Source organism: Tamandua tetradactyla, chromosome 7, assembly GCF_023851605.1.
Source record: "Tamandua tetradactyla isolate mTamTet1 chromosome 7, mTamTet1.pri, whole genome shotgun sequence".
Classification (NCBI taxonomy): domain Eukaryota; kingdom Metazoa; phylum Chordata; class Mammalia; order Pilosa; family Myrmecophagidae; genus Tamandua; species Tamandua tetradactyla.
In genome coordinates, this window is record NC_135333.1 from 46,837,233 (window position 1) to 46,849,428 (window position 12,196).

At 36.7% G+C, this 12,196-nt stretch overlaps 1 pseudogene; it reads right to left on the bottom strand.

Moving 5' to 3' along the window:
• Positions 1–11,381: 11,381 nt before the first annotated feature.
• On the bottom strand, positions 11,382–11,911 carry LOC143689643 (CCHC-type zinc finger nucleic acid binding protein pseudogene; annotated as a pseudogene).
• Positions 11,912–12,196: the final 285 nt, after the last annotated feature.

Genomic DNA, 12,196 nt, shown 5'->3' on the forward strand with positions numbered 1-12,196 from the left:
AAATCAGTAGTATTTCTGTATACTAGCCATGAGCAATCTGAGGAGGGATTTGAGAAAAATATCTCATTTATAATAGCAACCAAAAGAATAATATATTTAGGAATAAATTTAACTAAGGATACAAAAGGCCTATATACAGAAAACTACAGGGAATTGCTAAAAGAAAGCATGGAAATCCTAAATGAATGGAAGGGCATACCATGTCCATGGATTGGAAGATTAAATGCAGTTAAGATGTCTATTCTATCCAAATTAATTTATAGATTCAATGCAAAACCAATTAAATCCCAAAAATTTACTTTGCAGAAATAGAAAAACCAATAACCAAATTTATTTGGAAGGGAAATTTGCCCTGAATAATTAAAAAATCTTCAGAAAGAATAATTCAGTGGGAGGTCTCACACTCCATGTCTTTAAGGCATAGTATGGAGCTACAGTGGTCAAAACGGCATGGTACTAGCATGAAGATAGATACACTGAACATTGGATTAAAACTGAGTGTTCAGAAATAGATCCTCATCTATGGACAGTTGATCTTTGATAAGGTGGTCAAGCCAATTGTCCTTGGACAGAGCAGCCTCTTCAATATATGGTGCTTGGATAACTGGATATCCATATTCAAAAGAATGAAAAAGGACCCATATCTCACACTCTATACAAAAATTAACTCAAATTGGATCAAAGACCTATACATTAGTATTAAGACCATAGAACTTTTAGGAAAAAAATGTAGGGAAATATCTTATAAATCTTGTAGTTGGAAGCAGTTACCTAGATCTTATATCCAAAGCAGAGCATTGAAAAAAGAAATAGATAAATGGGAAATCCTCAAAATTAAACACTTTTGTGCATCAAAGAACTTTGTCAAGAAAGTAAAAAGGCAGCCTACACAATGGGAGAAAATATTTGGAAACCACATGTCTGATAAGGATTTAGTATCCAGAATTTATAAGGAGATTCTTCAACTCAATAACAAAAAGACAAAAAACTCAATTAAATAATAGACAAAAGACACTTCACAGAAGAGGAAAAACAAATGGCTAAAAGGCATATAAAAAGATGCTCAACTTCACTGCTATTAGGTTAGTGCAAATCAAAATCACAAGAAGCTATCGTATGAAGCCCACTAGAATGGCCATTATGAAAAAACAACAACAGAACATAAGTGCCAGAGAGAATTTGGAGAAAGAGTCATACTTATCCACTGTTGGAGAGAATGTAAAATGGTACAACCACTGTGGAAAGCAATTTCATGGTTCCTCAGGAAGCTAAGTATAGAATTGCCATATGATCCAGCAATCCATATTGCCATATATTGCCAATATAATCCATCCAGGTATATATACAGAGAAACTGAGGGCAGGGACATAAATGGACATTTGCACTCCATGTTTATTTTGAACTTTTTAAATTGTATAGCATAACATACATACAAAGCAAAGAAATAAAAAAGCAGTAGTTTTCAAAGCACTCTTCAAAAAATGGTTACAGGATAGATCCCGGAGTTTGTCATGGGCTACCATATGATCCTCTCATATTTTTCCTTCTAGCTGCTCCAGAATATAAGAAGCTAGTGGGCTTATATACCTTTTATCATCACAATCAACTTTCTTTTCCTTCCTTTCTTGTGAACAATAGCATATATACAAAAAAGCTATAAATGTCAAAGCACAGCACCACAATTAGTTGTAGAACATATTTCAGACTTTGACATGGGTTACAATTTCACAATTTTAGGTTTTTACTTCTAGCTTCTCTAAAATACTGGAGACTAAATGAGTCTCCAATTTAATAATTCAGCATTCATATTCATTTGTTAAGTCTTATCTTCTATGAATAATTCCATCATCACCTTTGATCTTTCCATACCTCTCTTTGGGGTTGTTTGGGCTATGGCAATACTAAATTTCTGATGTTGGAAAGATCTGTCACTAATATGGGGTAGGGAGATGGAACTATCTGATGTTCTGGAGAGGCTGGACTAGATTTCAGGACTTATCTGGACCAGGGACCCATCTTGAGGTTGTAGGTTTCTGGCAAGTTACTCTAGTGCCTGGAACCCTTGTGTAATCTTATAAATTGCCCTAGGTGTTCTTTAGGATTGATTGGAATGGTCCTGGTTGGGGGTTGGCAGGTTATGATAGGTAGCAAGGTCTACCTGAAGCTTGTGTAAGAGCAACCTCCAGAATAGCCTCTTGACTCTATTTGAACTCTCTCTGCCACTGATACTTTATTAGTTCCACTTCTTTTCCCCCATTTGGTCAGGATGGAATTGTTAAGCCCATGGTGCCAGTCTGGATTCATCCCTGGGAGTCCTCTTCCAAGTCGCCAGGGAGACTTTCACCCCTGGATGTCATGTCCCACATAGGGGAGAAGGCAACGATTTTACTTGCAGAGTTGGGCTTAGAGAGGCTGAGGCTACATCTGAGCAACTATAGAGGTCCTCCAAAAGTAACTCTTAGGCATGCCTGTAGGTTGTCTAAGCTTCTATGTGGCCTAAATAAACTTCACAAGAGTAAGCCTCATGATCAAGGCCATGGCCTATTGATTTGGGTGTCCCTATGCACTCCATATTTATAGCAACAGTATTTATGATTGCCAAGAGATGGAAACAGCCCAAATGTCCATCAATGGTTGAGTGGCTAAACAAGCTGTGGTATACACTTATGATGGAGTATTACACAGCTGTATGACAAAATAAAGTCATGAAGCATGTAATAATGTGGATGAACCTTAAGAACATTAGGCTGAGTAAAATTAGCCAGAAACAAAAAGACAAACACTGAATGGTCTTACTAATATTAATCAATATTAATAAATGATTACCAGGAGATAGAAATAGGATAGAGATTGGGCAATTGCTGCTGAAGGAGTACAGATTGTGCAACAGTAGTGATCGTAAAAATTCAGAAATGGACAGCATAGTGCTACCTGATTGTAGCACAATAATATATATATGCAGAATGAAGCTGAATGTGAGTATAGTTGAGGGAGAAAGACTGGGGGCATGTATGAAACTGGAAGGAAAGATATAAGATAAAGTCTGAGATGACATAATTTAGGAATGCCTAGAGTGAGCAATGATGGTGATTAAATCTACAAAAAATACAAAGATACTTTGTTTGGTGTGCAGTTTTATTCAGTTTGCTGATGTTTTGGGGGTGGGGAATTTTGGTATCTGTGTTCATGTGGGGTTTTGGCCTGGGACTTTCTTTTCTTGTGATATTTTTATCAGGCTTTGTCATTGGGATGTTGCTGGTCTCCTGGAATGAGTTAGGTATGGTTCCCCCCTCTTCAAAAAATTTGAAGCTGGTTTGGTGTTAATTTGTTAATTCATCTTTAAGTTTTGGTAGGGTTCACTAGAGAAGCCATTTGGTTCTGGAATGTTGTCTGGTGGGAGCTTTTTGGTTACTGATTCAATTTCTTTACTGGCTGTGGGTCTGTTGAGGTCTTCTGTTTTTTTTTTACATCAATTTAGGTAATTTGTGTGTTTCTTCAGACTTGTCTATTTCATTTACAATGTCTGGTTTGTTTGGGTGTGACTGTTCACAGTATTCTCATAACATTTTTTATTTCTGTAGGGTCACTGGTGATGTTCTCCTTGTCACTTCTGATGTTTGTTGTTTGTGTTTTTTCTCTCTTTTTGTTGTCATTCTAAAGTTTTGTCAATTTGTTGATCTTTTTAAGGAACCAGCTTTTGGTTTGCTGATTCTCTCTGTTGTTTTTTCTAGTCTCTACTTAATTGATCTCTACAGCAGTATTTGTTCTTTCCTTCCTTTGTTAACTTTGAGTTCGGTTTGTTCTTCTTTGTCTGGGTCATTCAGGTGTGAGGTTAGGCTACTGATTTGAGATGTTTCCTATTGTTTAATATAAGCACAATGTGTTTATTGTAATTTCTCCTTTTTTAATGTAGGAATTTACAGCTGTGTATTTTCCTCTGAGAGCTGCCTTTGCTACAGCCTATGCATTTTGTCATGTTGTACATTCATTTCCCTTTTGATTTCTTCTTTGACCCATTGGTTGTTTTACAGGGTGAACTGTTAGATTTACACATTTCTGAATTTTAAAGTTCTCTGTTGATGATTTTTAGCTTCATTCTATTGTGATAAGACAGGATATTTCAGATGGTTTCAGCTTTTTGAACTGTTTGGAGAGTTGTTTTGTGACGTAGCATGTGCTCCACTTTGGGGGTTGGTCCATGTGCACTGTAGTGGATCACGTATTCTGCTGTTGTTGACTGAAATGTTCTGAGTGTGCCTGTGAGGTCTGGTTGGTTTGTAGTATTGCTGAGGTTCTCTGTTCCCTAGCTGATCATCTTTCTGGATGATCTATCCATTTTTGAGTGTACTATGTTGAAGTCTCCTATTGTTGATGGAGGACTATCTATTTCTCTCTTCAAATCTGTTATTGCTTGTGTCATGTGTTTTGAAGCTCTGTTGTTGGGTGCACATATGGTTGTGATTGTTATATTTAAAAATATATAAAATGAAAAAATCACTTTTGTATGAGGGAGAACAATGAATGTCAACATTGCAGAGCATTGAAAATGGATGGTATATGGGAAAAAGCATAATCAATGCAAGCTAGTGCCTATAGTCAACAGTGACATAATATGCTTCCACTGAAAGTAAAAAAGACATTATGCCATAACTAAGTGACAACAGGCAGGGGGCATGGTGGTGGGGTGTGGATTTTTTGTGAAAGTAAAGGAAATGTCTTCATATAGATTATGATGGTGAAGGTGTGTCTATAAACTTATGTTGCATTGTATGTTGTGTGAATAAAACTGTCTAAAAATGAATGGAGAGAAATAACTGCTAGATAAAATGTGGAGAAAAAGATGTACCTATTCACTGTTAGTAGGGAAACTTACAGGTGCATTCCCTCGGAGGGCAGTGTAGTGGTTCCATAGGAAGCTAAGGATGGGGTTGCCATATGATCCTGAAATCCTGTTTCAGCCAAGTTTATACCTGAAGGAACTGAATGTGGGACACAAATGAACATTTACACAATGTGGGTGTTTAAGGTGGCAGTGTTCAAGATTCATTATTGATAGAGGTGGCCTCAGGATACAACAAATGAGGAATGGAAGGGTCAACAATGCTGTGTACATGCAATAGATTACTGACTGGCCTCAAGAAGGAATGAAGTTGTGGAGGCATGCAACTAGATATAGGAACCTTAAGGATCATGTGTTGAATAAACTGTTAGGAACAAAAAGAGAAATATTATCATGCCTCACTCATATGGACTAACTGTAATATAAAAATTCAGTGATCTGAAGTTGAGAAAGTGGGTTATAAGGTTGGGGCCTATTGTAAAGGATCCTGGATTATAAGCTCTTACAGCGGTCACATATATATTCAGCAGTTGTAACTGTTATTTCTAAATTCCAAGATACTGAGCTATTTGTATATAACCTGACTGTTCCTAGAAACTTTGGGTATTTATGTGATACCTGAGAATTGGAGTTAGACTCTGAAGCTACAAAAGTCAGTACTAATCCATACAGGAACTGTTTAAAAACTTGAAAAAGTGATTAGGCTTTGAGTAGAGTTATGAATGAAACTGATCTGGATAGGACTAAGGTATAACAGAATACAGGGTAAAGGATGATATATTCCATATTTTAAAACTTCAACTCCTGTGTGAAACCAAAGGGAGAGATGTTTATTTGGTGCAAAATTTATATTTTGGGTAGTGCATTACTTAATTTAACTTGTATTGTTGGTTTACTTGAACACAGTAAGTATATGGAAGTTTGAATAGGGGATGAGATTTTGTTGGTTTGCCCAGGTTAATATAATGTCCCAATATATCCCAGAGTAATGTGAGTAGTGAACAAAGAAGGATTTGCAAAGTCCCCTTGGGGGAATGGGGAGAAAGGGGGAAATATTCAATTTTCCCATTTGGAGAAATTCTGATATCCTGTCAAGAAGTGGGACAATCAAATAAATAGGCTGAGCCCTCTATCTTGAGGTTTACCCCTATGAAACTCATTCCTGCAAATGATAGGCTAAGCCTACTTAAAGTTATGCCTAAGATTTTACCCCCAGAGAACCTCTTTTGTTGCTCAGATGTGGCCTCTCTTTCTAAGCCATCTCAGCAGGTGAACTCACTGTCCTTCCCCCTTTATGGGCCCTGACTCTCAGGGGTGTAAATCTCCCTGGCAATGTGGGACAGAATTCATGGGGTGAGCCAGGACCTGGCACCATGGAATTGAAAAAATCTTCTTGACCAAAATGTAAGAGATAAATGAGAGAAAATAAAGTTTCAGTGGCTGAGAGATTTCAAACAGAGTAGAGAGGTTATACTGGAGGCTATTCTTATGCATTACATAGTTATCCCTTTTTAGTTTATGATGTATTGGAGTGGCTGGAGGGAAATATCTGAAATATTGAGCTGTGTTCCAGTAGCATTGGTTCTTTTAGATGATTGTATAAAGGTATAACTTTTACAGTGCGACTGTGTGATTGTGAAAACCTTGTATTTGTTGCTCCTTTTATCCAGGGTATGGACATATGAGTAAAAAAATATGGATAAAAATGAATAAATAATAGAAAGGATAAGGGGTAAAATAAATTAGGTGGATGAAAATACTTGTGATCAATGAGAGGGAGGGGTAAGGGATATGGTATGTATGAGTTTTTACTATTTTTTATTACTTTTTTCTGGAGTGATGCAAATGTTCTAAAAATGATCATGGTGATGAATACACAACTGTGTGATGATATTGTGAGCCACTGATTTTACACCGTGTATGGAATGTATGTGTATGAGGATTTATCAGTAAAAACATTAAAAAAATAAGAGAGTAATTGTGACTGCTGTAAGAGTTTACAGTATAATCCCTAACTTTCTTTTAAGTATTTTAAAATGAAGCTAACTTCAGAAAAAAAAATTGACCTAGCTTATATTTGGGTCATCAACCGGAAACCATCACAGAGGTTTTGTCCTGTTTCACTTTTACATATTTACCAAGGTTATGTTAACAGGCAAAACATTATTTATATATTTGTCTTGCTTCTTTTTTAAAGTCCCTTTTTGTTGCTGATGAAGTTCTGATTTATAGCCAACAACATATACTTTTACAGAAGCATTAGAGCAAAGTAGTGTGACAGACAAGTATATTTTTTGGTTTCTATGATCTGTAAACTTTTAAAAAGAATAACAAAATGCATGACTAATAGCATCATACTCTTTTCTAACATCATAGAGATCAGTACCAGGATATAGCATGGGCAGTGTGAACATTTTTAAGTCTTCAGGAATTTTATACAGTGTCCATATATATGAATAACATTTCATGCATTCAAATTTAGCTCAGAAAAGGATTATAAAATCTTTTTTTGTTTTTTTTAAGCAAAAAACAAAACTTCTATACAAATGCCAGGCATTATTGTAATTATATCAATTGACAGAATACAGGGGGAAACACATATTTTAAGCTACTCCATGTTTCAAAAGGATGAGATATAAAGAAATGATACAACTATTCCAACCTGTTTTCATAAAATTTTCAAGACCTAGAAATATTGCATGTTTAAAGTCCATGCTTACTGTGAGCATTGAGTAACTTTTCATGCTTTGAAGGCAAAGTCTCCAGAATGGGAATAGGAGGACCAACCAGGGAGTAATCTCTGTGGATGTTGGGATTGAGGGGAATTACTTTTGAGAATAAAGGTTGTTGGTTTGTAACCCAAATGTTTGGTGTTTTATTCTTCCAGGATCTGGGATAACCCTTTCATCTGATCCTTCCTGAAAAATTTCTGAACAAAGATATTTAACCAATTAAGAAATGAGCTAAAATGAAAGATTCAGAAATGAAGTAGTGAATGAAGAATTGATAATAAGCTCAAAATTAAGTTTAGTGTGTTTATAGTTAAATAACATAAAGTCAATAGCACAAACTAAGAAAAATTTAAAACAATCATAATTAATATCATTCAGGAGGAAGGTGGAAGTGGAACCATGCTAATTTACTTATCTTGTCCAGCACAGAATCAGTCAATTAATATTGTCTAAATGTGAAACATGTCATTTAAAAAAATCACAAGTTTTTCATAATGCTTTTTGCCCCTTAACTTTAGAAACTTATTCTTCCTGAAGTGGAAAATATTTCTCTGATGTTCAACAGATCTTTCAATTACACTTTAATTTCCTTCTCTATTGTCAAAATAAATTTAAACACTTTTTATTTCTAAAATGCAATTCCTCATGTTATTCCATTTTTATAAATAGTATTTCTATCAATTTACTTACACTTCCAAATATATACTTGCATGGGGTTGTGATACTTGCATGGAATGGTGATCACTTAAAATAAATGGTGATCACTTAAAATAAAAAAAAAAGAGCATTGAGGTATGTTTTAGCAACTTTTACTTTGATCTTTGTACCTGGATTTCTTATAGCAGGTCTGTATCTTTTTTGAAAAATTATAGCTCATATAATGCTTTCCAATTAACATGCAAGCTACCAACCACTTAAGGGTTTATTAATGTTCAACCAGGAGGCTAGGTGAGGGAGATCAGAATGTGAAGGCATGACTATAAGAAAAATTAAATGGAAATTTTAGAACCCGGAAGAAATTACCACTGAACATATAGGTATGAGATGGATTTAGGGCAAATGTTAAGGTTGTTAAAATGTAGCAAAAAAAGTTAGCTATTTTGTATATGATTAAAGAAAATACTATTTTTGGTCCAGTTTTTCTGTACAGTGCTTTGTCTGAAGAAGAAATTTTCTGCTAAAGCTTGGGATAGGTCCTCCAAAGTAAATTTTAGAGATTGATAGCCTTAGGAGAATCATAATAAAGATACCATACTAACTCAAAGTGTGTGTATGAGGGTGTTATACATGGGAACACTGTGTAATTTTTTTGTAAATCTATAGCTACAGTAATAAAAAAAGAGTGCCTGAATATGGTAAGCACTTAAAAATATTAAATATTTTTAGAGGAAAAAATCTATAGTGTTAGGAACATTTGACTATCCTAGTACTCTACTCCAACTCTATGATGAGAAATGAGGGAGCATTCCTAGATCCTGGTGTATTAGCTAGGGTTATTTAGAGAAACAGAATCAGCAGGAGATATCCATAGAAACAAAATTTATAAAAGTGTCTTACATAACCATGGGAATGCAGAGTCCAAGGTCTGTAGGGCAGGCCGCAAGCTGGTAACCAATGAAGGTTGTCAATGAACTCTCAGAAGAGGCTGGCTGGGCAACCATGGGAATGTAAGGGTCCTAGGTTCCCATTCCATGGGAATGGAAGAGTCCAAAATCCATAGGAAAGGCTGTGAAGCTGGTGACTCCAATGAAGGGTCTGGATAAACTCCACAGCAGAGGCTCATCGGCTGAAGCAGGAAGAGTGACTGCTCTTCTGAATACTCCTTAAAAGCCTTCCAGTGATTAGATTAATTGTCACTCATTGCAGAAGACACTCCCTGTAACTTATTACAAATGCAATCAGCTATGGATGCAGCCTACATAATCATGATTTGAGTCCATGAAATGTCTTTATAGACAGGCCAGCACTTGCCGAAACAGACAACTGGGCACCACCACCTGGCCAAGTTGACACATGAATCTGACCATGACACTGGGTGACTGTGGTTGCTGGGCCATCTCTTGCAGTTCCTTCCTTTACTGTCTTCATATAGATGTCAAAATGGCATCCGTGGGATCCAAACTTATCAAGATAGTAGAGTGTGAAGCTTCAGGGGTCCATCTACTCATAGTAGTTTTGAACAGCCAGCAAGAACTGGTAGAAACATCTTTCTCAAAGTTCCAGAAAACAGTTGAAGGATTGCAGTAATGGGGTGAGTGTTTCATTCAAGAAAGGCTGATCTTGTCCAGAACAACTCTGTCAGTTGGGAAGTCACGTGGCTGGCATCTGCTGGTCCCTTGCTCCTGGGCTCCATTGCTTTCAGCCTCTGTTCCTGTGGGGGCTCCTCACTTTGCTTCTCCAGGGCTGGCTTTCATCTCTTGGCTTCCCTTGGCTCTCTCCAGGTTCTGGTTTCTTAACATTTCATGGGAAAGCACACAGCAATGTCTCCTGGGCTCCAAGTGTCTCCAAACATTCATGTCTCTGCTCTCTATATCGGCTCTGAAGTTTCTGTTGGCTCTCTTTCTGTTGGCTCTGTTTCTTCAATTGTTTCTGAAAATCCTTTTAAATTATAATACTTCCCACACACCTCTTAGATAACATGTTAAACTATTTTAGCACCTCACTTTTACAAGGTGAAAGAATGACTTTCTTTGCAACAGTTTTCCTTTAAAAGTTACAAGACTTGTCTTCTGAAATAAAGGATGATAAGTTCAAAGTAAGCCTTAACAATGATGTTACTCTGATATAAAACATTTGTCATCTACCCAAAGTACTGGGATGTGGTTAATAAAAATGTTTTATAACTTTTCATTAAGAGCAGACTAATAATCCACATTTCAACAGAGAGAAACCTAAACTTTAATTTTATGAATGCACGGTTTGGAACAAAACGTTCCCCCCCACCACTTCTTCCTCTAGCTTTATTGGATAGTTTAAAATTACATTTCTATTTTCTAGGACTTCAGTTGCTTTTTCCATCTGACCTTAAAAACTGATTACAGCAAATGAAACATAGTTGTTTAAGTGCTATGGTATACAAAAATAACATTTTGATTTCTGTGAAAATGCATTTCTCTGAAATTCCTGAGTATCTCTAAATTATGATAGCTCTGAGCATCAATGTTTGCTCTGGGTTTTAGGTTTAGTCTTTGAAAAAAATATGTTCTGAACCTTTTCTATCTGTATATCCAGCATCAATGCTGTGATGAAGTTTTTCCACTTTGGATTTTATCTTGATTTTTCTCTTGCACAGCCATTAATATATATTTGTCTTTTTATTTCGTTTACTCCCACTCAACTGTATGCTCTGTGGAGGGCCTGATGAAGATGTTATTTGATGTTATTTAACAGTTGCTGAGGTCCAAAAATCCAAGGCCTCCATTATGCTGAAATTAAAGTTACTTTTGGAAGTTCATGGACACTTCAAGAATTGGATTTACCTCCTACATGGGAACATAATCACGAAACCCAGAACGGAATTACTGATCTGACTCATCTCTTCCCATTCATTAATCCCTATTCACTAGTGGCAGAGAAAAGGGATTCTTTACAAAGAATTATTATACAAAACACCTATGTCAAACTAACACAATTTTTTTGGTAGTTAAATGCAGAAAGTCAATTTTTCACCCCTTTCCTCAGTTTACATGGTAAGTAAAGCTCACTGGCTTGGGAGTAGCCTCTATCTGCCAACCTTTGGCCAGGGAAGAGGACTCAGAGAAAATAATACAACTATGAATCAGAAAACGGAGGGGCAGCAGAGAAAATAATTAAGCCAAAGCCTCAATTGTGCATTCATATGTAAGGTGTCCTTGGATATGTTAACACCACAGTGATAACAGTTGACTTCACTTGTCTTACTGCAGTTGATAGCTTCATGACCAGTTTCATCACACCTATAGCACTTAATTTGACACAGTGTTTTTGAATGTGTCCAAATTCTCCACAAGAATAGCACTTCTGCTCATCCATGTAGCCACAGTCATGAGTAAGGTGGCCAGGTTTGCCACAGTTGTAGCAGCACTTGCTCTTGCTCTTGCCCTCTCTTGGTCTCCTTGCAGTTCTTGGCAATGTGGCCATCTCTACTGCAGTTAGAGTGGGGTTCATCCTCCCGAAAATCACAATCCTTGGCAAGATGTCCAGACTCACCACAGCACTAACAGATGTCTGAAGGAGATGAGGAAACAAACTTGAAACCTCTGCCATGTCTTCTCATTCCATGAGCATGGCCTCCTCCAGTAGGGCATTCCTGGGCCCAGTGGCTAGATCATCCACATTTGAAGCACTCATAGCTGCTCATGGCTACATTTAGATCTTTTAGGCATTTGAGAAGATCCTCAGTGGTGTAGACTTGGCTGCATCCCTAAGGAAGGAGGCTTGCAAGGGCTTGGCTATTTATTTTCAGGGTCCTTGCCTGTGCCAGATGTGGGTCTGCACCACATTTTAAAAAAAAATGTAAACAGTCTTGTCAAATTTTTGTTCAGAATTGATTTGAACAGACAAAATTCACTTTTATAAGCCTTCTAGAACTTTCCATATTAATTCAGGGCTCATTGTAAGCAATGACTACAACAAATAAAATTTG